We start from the raw sequence: 13,812 nt of genomic DNA, 5'->3' as shown, positions 1-13,812 counted from the left end.
AAACGCTCCGTACGACCATTCGTACCCGGGTTTTACAGGATCGGAATCGACACCTATGTGTCATCTCTTGCAGATTAAGAATGAATACTTGTATCACTATCCATGTTTTTAGTAGCACACTGCTGCATCATTATATCAATATTTTCGACATTTCGGTCTGTCACTAGCCAAGCAAAAACATTTAGGGGCCCCCACGGCTCACAATTTCACTTTTCACCATCAGAAAATCTTCTACTTTGCTTGATCCATTTTTAAAAAGCTGCCCTCACATATGATGTATACATTACCCATCTCAAATGAACTATCTTGGTGGAACGGCGCTGTATATTTCTGCAGCGTTTTCTAACAGCTACAAATCGCGTATCACAGAAGTGATTATTCCATAGGATTCATGGCTACTATGTTGTTCTCATCAAACAAACAATTTTGCAGATCAAATGTAGGCACTAACATCTTGGTTGCCCGCAACTTGACTCGCACAACACTTTCCATGTAGACAAAGGTGGGTGAGCCACCAAATTAACAGGGAGAGCAGAGCAGCTGCGGTCCATGCAGGTAACAGCAGTGGGGCGGTGGGGCCAGATAAAGGGGTATTTCGAGGGACGATGCAGAAGGAAAATTAATTATTTATTTAATTTTCCCTCTGCATCGTCTCTTGAAATCCCCCCTTAGCCAGCCCCACCGCCCCACTGCTGTTACCTGCATGGACCGCGGCTGGAGCAGAGCCAAGCCAAGCATTTGGCTGGGCTCTAAGAGCCCGTGCACGAGCCCAGCCCTGAAAATATTTGACATCTAAATAATGCAACAAACATCAAGTAAAAATATGATAGTCTATTTAAAATTTAAAAAGGTATATATCTTTTTTTATTCCAAAACATTATTATTCCATTTTGTTTTCCCAAAGAGCAAAATACAGCATATAATCTTATATATTAAGAGGTTACAATTCAATTGAATAAATAGTGAGGATTGTAACAACATTTTGACTGTAGGTCTATGAGTATATGCATATCTTGAGCAGAAAATCTGAGATCAAATAAATTGAGTAAACCTTTTAGTAGCTTACATAATACAATACTTGTGCGAGAGGAAGGATAAAGATGGGGGAAGAAATAAAGAGAAAAGAGAGGAAGAGAGGAAGAGGAAGAGTGTACGAAGATGAGCATTGAATATCGAGATTGTATGAGGATTGTACAAAGAACTATCCTCATGCACTATAAGATAGGTTAATCTTTTGTAGGTAGAAGTCTAGTTTGGACTATAAAAGACAAAAAGACATTTTCTTAAATGATTTATTATTTATAAGATTATCAGCATTCCTGATAAACATACCCACATCCACCACATACGGTATGATTAGTTGTTATAATTTTTCCAGTTAGCAAGGATAGTTTTAATACCCAATGCAAGCAAACTATCAATGAGAAAACAGTCCCATGATGAGGTATTTCTTTAACATGCAGAAGAATTTCACCCTAATACATCTTAATATTTTTGCACAGTGCACAAGCTAAATTCACGTAATTTTAACACCAAAGTTTAATGCTTTGTTTTTAATTCTTGTCACATGATGGTAGAGCGTGGGTGGCAAGCAGAAGCCACTTCAACAATAGGCTCGTTTTGGGCTTCCCAGTGGCGTAGCTAGCTCTTTGGCAGCCCATTGCAGTCCCTCTGTTTGCCGCCCTGCTGTGGCCACATTGAAGACTGTGTGGGGGGTGCTGGCGTGTTTTCTTCATTTTCCGCCATGCAGCAAACGCATTGAGGCACAGGGGTGTTTCTTGCGCTTGCTGCTCTGTCAGGGCAGGTAAGACCGGGGGGAGGCTGCTGCCCCCAAAACTCGTGCCACCCGGGGTGGACCTCCCCCTTACTACACCACTGGGGCTTCAGGGTTCAAGAGAACCTCGAGCTCAGCCAGCACCAAGCATCTGGATCAAGCTTGGCTCGAGCCTGAAGTGGCTTTCCCACCACTATCTGTAGGAGAATAGCAATAAAATATACCACTATAGAAGTCAACAGCCATTCACAGATACAAACAATAATGTAGATTTTCCACAGCCTTGGAGGGATGAAAATCTGGATTTTATTAAGGACACGGAGGCTAATATTATGCAATAAATCCTTTATTGCTACCACTCAGCAGCAACAAGAAATAAATAAATAAAACCATGTTCTTAGAATAAAGAATTCAGAATCTCTAAGAACATTCCAATAATAACAAAACTGCTCTACATCTACATATCTCCCTTCTTGGATTGCCTGCGAAAAGAGAGAAATACTTAAAACATTTCCATATCATCAGTCTTTAAACTCGAAACAAATCCACCAAAAAGACATCTTCTTCTTTCTTTTCCCAATCGTAGAGATGAGGTTTGTCCGTGATCTTCCGAATTCAATCATCTTAATTCTGACCTGCACAAATACAAGACAAACCACATCAGGGATGGGATAAGGAGGGATAATATTAGCCTCTGTGTCCTTAATAAAATCCAGATTTTCATCCCATCAAGGCTGTGGAAAATCTACATTTTATGGCACGACACGGAGGCCAACATTATGCAAGTTTAAAGCTTATCAACAATACATTGAGCTGCACTCTCAATTGGTTTAAAATAAAATCTTCTAAACACACAATCAGATGACCAATCTGCACATTTTAAAATATCTTGCAAACTACCACCTAAAATTCGTGCCTTTGAAGCAGCTGCACCTCTCACAGAGTGTGCACCAAACATACTTATATCCACACCTGCTCTTTCCATTATACATTTCACCCATCTCGCCAGAGTTGGTGATGAAACTGCTTTATATGGATACCTGAAAGAAATAAGTAACTGATCCACTCCAACAGGCCTCAAATGCTTAGTTCTACATTCATACTCCTTCACACAACGTGCCACACAAAGTTTTTCTTTTCCTAACAGGTATGGATAAAAAACAGAAGTAGAATTAGTTTTTGTTCTTTGTTTAATATAAAAACAAATTCCCTCAGGAGTAAAACATCTGTTTGAAATCTCTAATGCACGCACATCAGAAACTCTCCTAAATGATAAAAGACACAACAACATTGTAAGTTTAAAGGAAAAAATCTTTTAGGTCCAAAAAATTATTATCATCCCAAGATTCAAATAAACACAAAACCAAAGTCACATCCCAAAGTGAAGTATACCTTGTTCCAGGTGGGTTAGCTAACCTGATGCTCCTTAATAATCTTTTCACCATAACATCTTGTCCAACTGAAATACTATTCACCAAAACATGACCTGCTGAGATTGCAGACCTATGCAAATTCACTGATCTATAAGCCAAACCTGCCTTATGTAAGTCTGTTAAATAATTCAAAACATGGACTACATCTGCTGATACGGGATCCAAGTTCCTTTCCACACACCAACCATTCCACCTATTCCAAGCCGACTTATTAACCTTCCTTGTTCCATGAGACCAGGATTCCTCAATGAGCTTTGAAGCCTCTGACGAAAGCCCTGGCTTAAACCAGACTCTCCTGAAAGTCTCCATGCCAACAGATGAAGCTGACCTGAGTTCACCAGTGTGTGGACCTCCCCCAGCGGTCCCCTCAAAATCCCTTGAAACATAGGTAGAAGAATTGGAAGATCCACACTCAACTCCAACAACATCGGGTACCAAGCTTGTGAGTTCCAAAAAGGGGTGATTATCACTACCGCTTCCTTCCATTTCCGAATCATCCCTGTCACCCTGCTTATCATTGAAAACGGTGGAAAAGCATAAGGGCGTAGACCTCTCCAATCCTGTGGGAAAGCATCTATTCCCATTGCTTCCGGATCCGGATGCCAACTGAAAAACCTCTGAAGTTGAGTGTTTATTCTGTTCGCAAAAAGATCCACCTGAAAAGGACGCCAAAATTTGTTCAATCTCATAAAAACCAACCTGTCTAACATCCAGTCGCTTGAGTCGAAAAAGTTCCTTGAATACCAATCTGCCACAGAATTCGAAATCCCTGAAATATGTTCTGCTTGAACAGAAATATTCCTCTCCAAACAATAATTCCAAAATATTCTCGCTAAATCTGCCAAACCTTTTGATCTTGGACCTCCCATCCTGTTGACATATCTTACTGCAGAAACATTGTCCATCCCCAAAATCACACAACATTTTGCAGTCTGATTCCCAAAACATTTTATTGCAAATGATCCAGCCAATAATTCTAAACAATTTATATGCATTCTTCTTTCCTGATTCGTCCAGCGACCTCCAGTTCTTAACAATACGCATCTTGCACCCCAACCATGCAAGCTTGCATCTGACTCTATAATCAGATACGCATTTTCTCCAAAAATTGCTCTTCCATTCCACGCTTCCATATTCCTTAGCCACCAAATCAACTCCTCCCTTGCTTCTTGAGAAAGACAAATACTCTCCGAGTATTTCAAACCATTCCTCAAATGCAAAGCCTTCAGCCTCTGTAATGCTCGGTAATGTAACGGACCTGGAAAAATAGCCTGAATTGTAGAGGACAAAAGTCCAACTACTCGAGCCAACATTCTCAAAGATATGCTGTTCATTTTCAATACATTCTTCAATTCTTTTCGAATTCTCTTCAGTTTTTCTTTTGGAAGTTTCAGTACAGCTTCCTTTGTGTTCACCACAAAACCTAAAAATTGTGTTTCCTGACTGGGTACATACTGAGGCTTTAATCTGTTTAAAACAAAACCCAGAGACTCTAGCAAACCTATTGCTAGCTTTGTATGATCTAGAAGCGTATTCCTGTCCTGATCCATTATCAATATATCGTCCAAATAAATTATCAAACGGATACCCCTCTCTCTCAGGAATGCCGCCACTGGACGAAGCACCTTCGTGAAACACCACCGTGCGGATGACAGGCCGAAAGGTAGACACACAAACTTCCAAATTCTCTCTCTCCACACAAACCTCAAATATCTCTGATGATCTTTCCAAATTGGAATTGTCAGATAAGCATCTTTCAAATCCAATCTTGTCATCCAATCTCTTTTCAACAACACATCTTTCAACAGATGTATTCCCTCCATTTTGAAATGATGATATACCACCCAGTCGTTCAACTGACATAAATTTATTACTGGACGCATGCCTCCTTTGTATTTCTTCTCTACCAGAAAAATATTGCTTACAAAACCTTCTACACTCTCTCTCTCTTTCTATTGCACCTTTCTTTAACAAATCTTGTACCTCTAAGTCTATCAACCGCATCTGATCTTTTTTGAAAACCATACGTCCTGGAACAACACTTTGTTTTGGATCCTCTATAAATTCTATTCTGTAACCCTGAACCGTCTCCAAAACCCATAAGTCCTTTGTAATTGACCTCCAAACCTCTGAAAACTGGGCAAGTCTGCCGCCCAATTTTAACTGGATAACAGTATGGTCTTGACTTACCACTTGAGCCTCTTCCTCGTCTCTCTCCTCTATTATATCTTCCTCTTGCACGTTGACGTTGCGGAAAAAATCCGCCACCTCTATAGAATTGTTGACCCTGGTAGCCTCTTGACCCAAATCCTCTTGAAAAGGAGCCTCTTGTGATTCCTTGTCCTCGGCCGGGGAACCGACTCCGTGTTCTCCCGGCCGAACCAAAAACACGCTCTCCAAACACTTTCTTTATCTCTCTTTGTGACTTTTGTAGGCTGCTGAACGCCCCTACATATCTTGATAGATCTTTAATAAATTTGTCTCCAAACAGAAGACCTCTAGCTAAAGGTCCTTCTTCCTTAGTCGCAAGGTCTACCAACTTTGGGTCTATTTTTAGTAATAAACTCTTCCTTCTCTCAATTGATAACGCTGTATTTGCGTTGCCCAATAAACATATCACTCTTTGTACCCATTCTCTAAGTTCTTGAACATCAATATTTTCTTTACTAACAAAAGCCTCTTCTGCCATATCAAATATTTTCGAGACTGGGCCAACCACATCTAGTAGTCTATCCTGGCATGATTTTAATCCACGATCTATTCCTTTCCTTGGGTCACTTCCCCCTTTTGCAATAAAAGCTATCATTTTCGAATCAAGTTCTGGTGTCATCAGAACCTTGTTCTCCACAATAGGCCGAGGGCATTCTGATCTAAGACGAACACGTACTTCTTTCGGTATTTACCTTCTGATCCAATATTCGAAATACTTAGCAACATGATCAGACAGTGTCCACTCGTGTGAAAAAGGATGTTTTATCATTAATGGGTCAAACATATCATTACCCATTGGCTCTTTAATATTTTTTAAATCCGATCCTGTTTTTTCATCCTTTTTACCCTTTTTCACATTCATCTCTTCTTCAGATTCAAAATCCGTACTACAACTTATTTCTACCTCTGCACTCTCAGAGGACTCCTCACATATTACATATTTATGTTTTCGCATTCCCTTACTTACTCCTTCACTTGGGCCTCTTTCTTGCCCTTCATTTTTGCTCGCTTCATCTTCTGAACAGCAAATATGTTGTACCACTGTAGATCTTGGCTTCTTACCATGTTTTCCATTTGTTGAAACATGTTTTCTTTTCCTTGAAGCCTTTTTACTTGAATGCGCTACTTCATTTTCATTAGCTGACCAATAACTTTCCTCCTCCTGTCCTTTTGACTTTGAAGCAGCCATCAATTCCAATTTTTTCTCCATTCTTAATGAAACATCAGTTGTTATTTTATCAATTGCTTTGTTAATTCTGTCTTCCAACGTGCCCTCACCTTGCTCCATTTCCCTCAAAATAAATTTCACTTCACCAAGTAAGAAAAGTAAGCAAATTCCTCTTCTTATATATACCTCACACCTTTACTTCCTCTTCAATTTTATTATTTAATTCCACCTTTTCAAAATTAAACTATTCTTATCCTTTCCAATTCTCTTTTCCTTTCACAAACGCTACCTTCAGCTCCTCTCTCTAGGCTATAACGACTCTTTCTCTCCGATCCTGTCTAACAAACGTCGTTGCCTAGCAACTGACGTCCATACGGCAAGACGAAAGGGACAAATAAACTCATTTCCCTCACGCGCGAAGTCCCTCCTTCATTTCCACAATACAATCATACGCGGATCGTACGGGAACCCTTCCTTCTCTCCTCACACCAGAATTCTACACTACATCACCCGGTAAGCACGCGAGCACTGCTCGCTGTTATTTCAACTCCAATCCCTCGCACACACTGCGCATTTCAAATTTGAACGATGAAATTTAAATTGATTTCCTCCTTGTACTTTTTACTTTTTTCGATGCCATTTCCTTATTACACTCTTCAAAATTCAATTAACAAAACTAAAAACTTTGCTATAATTTCCTTTTCCTTCGCCTCTTATTCACCAAGCCTCCTTCATAATATCATGATACCATCCTTTTGCTCATAAACAAAACCCAATTATAATCTTCATTGAACCTTTTCCTTCCGTTATCATAAATTTATTTTCCTTAACTTAAATAATACTAAACCTGTAAAAAAAAATATATATATTTTTACAAGTTCCTTGTTTTACTTCTAAACCTTATCATTTCCCATAATCATTTAATCATTAAATATATTCACTTCATAAACATCACACAAATACATTTCTCCTCATTTTAAATTTCCCAAATGTAAAGTAATACTTATCTCATTGAGCAGCAGCAATAAAAGAAGAGAGATATGTAGATGTAGAGCAGTTTTGTTATTATTGGAATGTTCTTAGAGATTCTGAATTCTTTATTCTAAGAACATGGTTTTATTTATTTATGTCTTGTTGCTGCTGAGTGGTAGCAATAAAGGATTTATTGCATAATGTTGGCCTCCGTGTCGTGCCATAAAATATCCAATTTTGTTTTAAAATGTCAGCTTACTGATAGGTGCATAGATGTTACTAATGCGCCACACCTTGTTCTTCATTTCATCATCCAAGAAAGTATGTGTGCTGTGCACAGATACAAACCTGTATTGCAGAGGTTGCACATAGCTCTCAGTGCCAGGCACCTTAACGTTCACTTATTCTTTTAAGATAATGTAGTAACCCTAGCAAACACTATTAATGGTGTTCAGGGGTACATTTTTATAAATTAAAATGATGAGTACTGATATCTCGGTTTTCCTTAATAATGTTGAATTATCTGGAAGAATTAAGCAATTTGTTAAGCTGTTAAGCGGATGTGGGAATCTCTCAGTATCTATTGATCCTCTACCCACCACCTTCCATTGCCGCTCAGGTCCACTCAATTCTTCAGCATCTGAGGTGCTCCCCTTCCTAGTCTCTTTATAGACTGACCACACTTCTATTTTTTACCACTTATAATCTGCACTGCTTCACCATCTCTAGCCAATTTCAAGTGCAACACCTGCCCTTTCGCGATCCCCCTCCTCCTGTTCTGTTTCTTTGGCTCACTCTTGCAAGTTTCATCTCATGTCTACTTTTTCCCTTTGTTACTCTTTTCCTATCTTTCTCTTCCTCTGCCTTCCTCCATTCTCCACCTGTCTCTCTCGCTCTGTGTCGAAGTCTAATTATGAAAAATAAGTCATAATCCCTAAAAATGAGCTTCAGTGCCCACCACCTGCAACCATTAGCACAAATTAAGCACTGCTCTTTTCTTTTCTTTCCAGTCCACTCACCTATCATGCACTTCCTCCTCAGAACTAGGTTCCCAACACTTTCCTTCCAGCCAGCTCTCCTTATGCTGTCCTTTTCCACTAGCGAGGAAGATTGTATTATTAGATAGAAAAAGCTTATAATTAAAACTAACTCATGAACAATTATTTGAAGTAAGTGCACTCAAAATAATCGAACTCATGATTTTATCAGATCCTGATATGGTACTGCATCCTATACTTACATTTATTACCCCAGAAAACATAAACATGAGGCAGATTTGATAAGTGAATGGAAAAAGACGTTTGCAAGACCATTGAACCAATAAAATATTCAAACACTATACACCACAGTACCAATCTATTCTGGGAGGACGTTGAATCACTAGCTACACAAAAATACTCAAGATCATAGTTTAGAGAGACGCATGATCACATATCAGCAGTAAGACATGAACATGAGATGGAAATTAGGCAGAGGAGGAAGAAAGGATAAGGTGCCTATAATGTTGGGTTTTTTAACACAGTAGTTGAGGAGATAATTCGCATTAACGCCTCAGCCCATAGGTAATCATGAATATACTGAAAGGGATCAGAGACCAGGAAAAGCCTGAACATTCATAGGAGCAGGTATATCACACCAGTAATGAACTTCCTGATAGTTCTAGACGTACAAGGACAACATCATTTAAGGGTGCGGCTTTCTGGAAAATACTGGCCAAATTTATGACAGCCATTATGCCAATGATCACAAGGCATACTAAGTATATTGTACGATAAAAAATGTAAATACAAGACTGAAAGAAGATTTCCAATTCAAAGCAGGGTTGTCACATGCCAACCTCGACATAGACTGCACATACATGCATGGCCTGAATCACAAAAAAGCAGGAAACGTACAGACAGGGATCTCTTCCTTCACCTAAAGTTATTTGCCACACTTTTTCAGGAATCTGCCTGAAGGCTTGCACCAGCCCCAAGCTTCCAGACGTACTCTTGGAAAGGTCACGTGATTTTCCATGAGGACTCCTATTCCCACTATAATGAGTTCTCCATAGCAGAAAAAACTCTGCACTATGCAAATGTACTTTTTTTTCTCAGTGGTTAAATATTTTTCCTTGTGAAGAAGGCCCTTCCCCTACACCAAATCTAGGAGTGATCCATTCTCCTTCTCACCCTGTAAAGGGAATAAGCCCAACCCTGTGCTCAAGTAAATTTACAACAGTTTCCATGGTGCAAAATGAGGGAGTTTGGTTTGAGAATGTCCATAACTTAAAATGTTTGTGAGTGTTTCTAAAATCCCATGTCAAACATTGCCTCAGAATATCCACTCCCCCCCCCCAAATTTAGTGGTAAACATGCAGTTATGACCATGTTTACCTCTGTTAATGGGAGGTCTCCCTGTTGCAAGACTTTCCAAAAGCTAATGTTCATCCACCTTAGTTCCTTCTTGAGGCGTTTGGGGGTCATTTATCAAGCAGGGGCTGGGAAAAAGGGGGGAGGGGGTCCCAAAACACTTTTTCCCATGCATTTTCTTTAGCAAATATTAAACAACGATAGATACAAACAAATGGCTTAACAGAAGTACATCAAATTTGGCAGAAAGATATATTTTTACTCAGAAAGCGTGCTTTTTATGATTTTGTGTAAATCTATTCAGTAGCTTTCGAGAAATGTATGTTAAGAATTGGTAGATATATTGACACTTGGTCTTCCAGGAACCCCTTGGGTGTTCTGTGGGACAGCAAATTTAAAAAATGAAGCATTTTGATTGGCCAGAGGGCTTTTTTCCTGTTGGCCATCTTGCTTCTGTTGAAGTGAAACTTGAACAAAAATGTTGCTGCTGCCATTACAGGACTTGGAGACCCAGTCCCCATGTCCAGTACTTAAAAAAAACATATAAGGGGACCTTCTTGACATTGTGCATGGGTCCCAGAGGGACCCCCCCCAATGGCATCAAAATAAAACATTTGGGGGCATCGAATCTTGCATGTGGCCCAGGGGAGCCAGTGTAATCCCCTGGCTCCAGCCAGCGGTAAAACCAATGAAAACATAAGAATATGGGAAGGGGAAATCCCTAGGTGGTTACCTGCTAATTAGGGCTTGACTGCTTTCGAAGTGTTGGGTGCGGGGTCTTGCCAGATGCTTGGCTCTTCGGTTAACAAGGCCCTGTGCATGACCAGGGCTGTGCGTGATGAGCAGTTGTCCATCTGGGGGATTTGGCCGTATGGCCTGGCCCTGCAAGCCGAGGGGTTGGCCACGGACATATTGTAATAACGTATTACTTTAAGGTTAAAAAAAAAATGCAAATTATCTGAAAAAAAACCAAAGGTTAAAGTAGAGTTACACATGAGAAAGGTAGTAAGATTTTGTCTTACATTAAAAAAAACCTTAGAAAGTACTGAAAAAGCACTACCATTTAAAAACAAAAACAACTGTGAAATTTGCCAGCTATATGCAACTGGCATAAGTGTAACTTGCACTGCTGTGATGGACTATGACCTCACATAATATAACACTGACGACATCTGAACTCAATGACAATGCAAGGTATACTTATATCAGTGACGTATAACTTCACTTTAACATTTTTTTGGGTGAAAATATATATATATGGCACCCATAGCAATGTAAGATTTTGTTTGTCCATTTTCGAATGACGATTGAATTGTGTGTTTAAATATCCGCATGAAAACGGCGCCCGCCGACATTGACAAAGGCAGGATTGCCGAAACGCGTTTGTTTTTTAATCTATTTCGCCAGTAAATCCGAGATTTGAGTAACGAGAGTGCTGGTCCATTCTACGTGTGTGGGGAGCTAGATATTATGAGCGGCACTGTCGCAGCAGGACCGGAGCACCCGTTCGAGAGTGCAGGAGCTATAGGCAGAACTACGGAACGTTGGGAAGTACAAGAAAAGTGCCTGCACCGCTGCATAAGCTGGAGAACACGAACCCTCCGAGGAACAAACATCTCATGGACTCGTTGGGGTAAGGAGACGTCAGCTACAATATACCTAGTTCAGCAGAGCAAGTTACTGGGCGAACTGTTAAAATCACTAAGGGCCTTATGTAGGTGGCCTGGCATTTACCACTTCATAAATACCGAATCATACCGATTCGGTATTTATGAAGTGGTAAATGCTATGTAGGTATTCAATCGGTAAAAATTACCGATTCATAGAAATTCGGTAATTACCGAATCGGTATTTACCGATTCGGTAATGAGGCATACCTTCCCATTGATGGGAAGGTATGCCTCATTACCGATTCGGTAAATACCGATTCGGTAATGGGGGGAGCACATGCAAGGGTGGCAGGGTGTCACATTGACACCCTGTTGCACCCCTGATTCGGCCATGTGTGCACATGTGGCGCACATACATGCCCTAAGGGCATGTGTGTCTGCCACATTGCACACTTAAACGTGCACAAAAATGCTTTTTTACACCTATTCGTCATTTACCACCAACCTTTAGTTGGTGGTAAATAACGAATCCCCACACCCACCACACACTCCCCCTACATCTCATTTCATGATTCGGTATTTACCGAATCGGTAAAATTACCGATTCGGTAATTTTACCGATTCGGTAAATACCGAATCATGAAATGATCCCCCTACATCTCAAAAGCCTAAATACCGGTCGGTAACGGTATATTTACCGAAAACCGGCCGTTACCGACCGGTATTAGGCTTCCTACATGAGGCCCTAAATGTTTAGCGAGGTGGCCCGCCACAAAGCGGCAACCGACAAGAATCGCTTGGGATCAGGGGCTCAGGGAGAAGGAGCTGCATCCAGCACGGGCCAACTGAGCTTAAAAAATAAATACCTACAACTGGAAAGACTGCACTAGAGGGAAATACAAAAATGGTGGGAAGCCACTAGTTTACAGAGCTATATTGATGTGAACAGGGTACCCAGGGGCCTGAGGATTTACACGATCCCTGCGTACGAGAACCCAGACCCAAAATTGCTCAATGAATGGGCAGAATGCACCACTGGTTCCTCACAGGGGATGCTGAGAATATTAGTAAAATTTGCATGGAGCAATCGCGCTAAAGCATTGGAAGAAATAGAAATACTTGAGCAGAGCATCTTGGAGACCGCGGATGGTACCAAACATATAGAAGAGAAAGAACTAATCAAGAAACGGTTAACTACCTACGAGATAAAGATTCAGGAAAGAAAACAAAAATAAATTGAGAGAGACGCCTGGGACTACGAACTGGGAAGGATACTGACCTTTGCCAGGAAGTACGATGCCCCGAGACGTGACCTGAGATCGAAGAAACGACTGGTAGTGGAGCATCGGGACACCTCGGAATCAGAGGTAACGGGTGCGGGACAGTCTGAGGAGGAAGGAAACGCAAATCAAGGCACCTCACGCCAGAACCTTTTTCACAAGGAATTCAGCCTAATCAGGCAGATGTGGCTGAGGGGAGGCAAAGGACGACTACCAGAGTCAAAATCCACAGAGTCACGAGGAGAGGGGGCAGGAAACACCGGCACAAATACAACAAATACCAGGAACAGAAGGGGCAGGAACACCAAACAATGAGGGATAACCTGACGATTGTTAACCTAACAACAAGAACTTTAACAACTGCAGAAGAATCAGTGTTAACCTTAGGTCTAACATTTTGCCCTACGGAGAAGTTCGAATACACCCAGACTAGGATAGACTTATTTATTTATATTCAGAAGCTGAAATTGTATAAATATTTCAAAATGAAGAAGTGAGGGCAAAGAAGAACTACGAATAGCAATGTGTCAGAGGAAACTGATATCCTAACTGTTAGTGACCTTGAAACCCTGGTGACCATGTAAGAACTAAGGCTCGGAGGTAGCATGGACAATATGGCAACTGGCAACACTGAGGAGGGACCGGAAGGCTTTGGGATAGCACAGGTGGGAGCCCCAAGTCCCTTTAAACCCGTTTCGAAATTTTACCCACAAACACTAGTTGATGCCATTGACATTTTCTCAGACAATGTGAATAGAGATCTACTGGTACTGAGGTCAAAGGAAGGATCATCCGGCAGATGGAACTTATCGTACTATCAGAGGAAAGCGATAAAGGATTTGAACAACAACAAAACGATCATAGTAAAACCATCGGATAAGGGTGGCAATATAGTTCTACAAACGAGGGAGAATTACTGCAATGAGGCCCTTAGACAGCTACAAGATAAAGAAAAATACACCACTGTGACCGAGATGGACTACATAATGAGCATACAACTATTCGAGTGCATG

The sequence above is a fragment of the Triturus cristatus genome, chromosome 5_1, assembly GCF_964204655.1.
Source record: "Triturus cristatus chromosome 5_1, aTriCri1.1, whole genome shotgun sequence".
In the NCBI taxonomy this organism is placed as follows: Eukaryota; Metazoa; Chordata; class Amphibia; order Caudata; family Salamandridae; genus Triturus; species Triturus cristatus.
The sequence above is the reverse complement of the archived record's forward strand: the minus strand, read 5'-3'. Positions refer to the sequence as shown.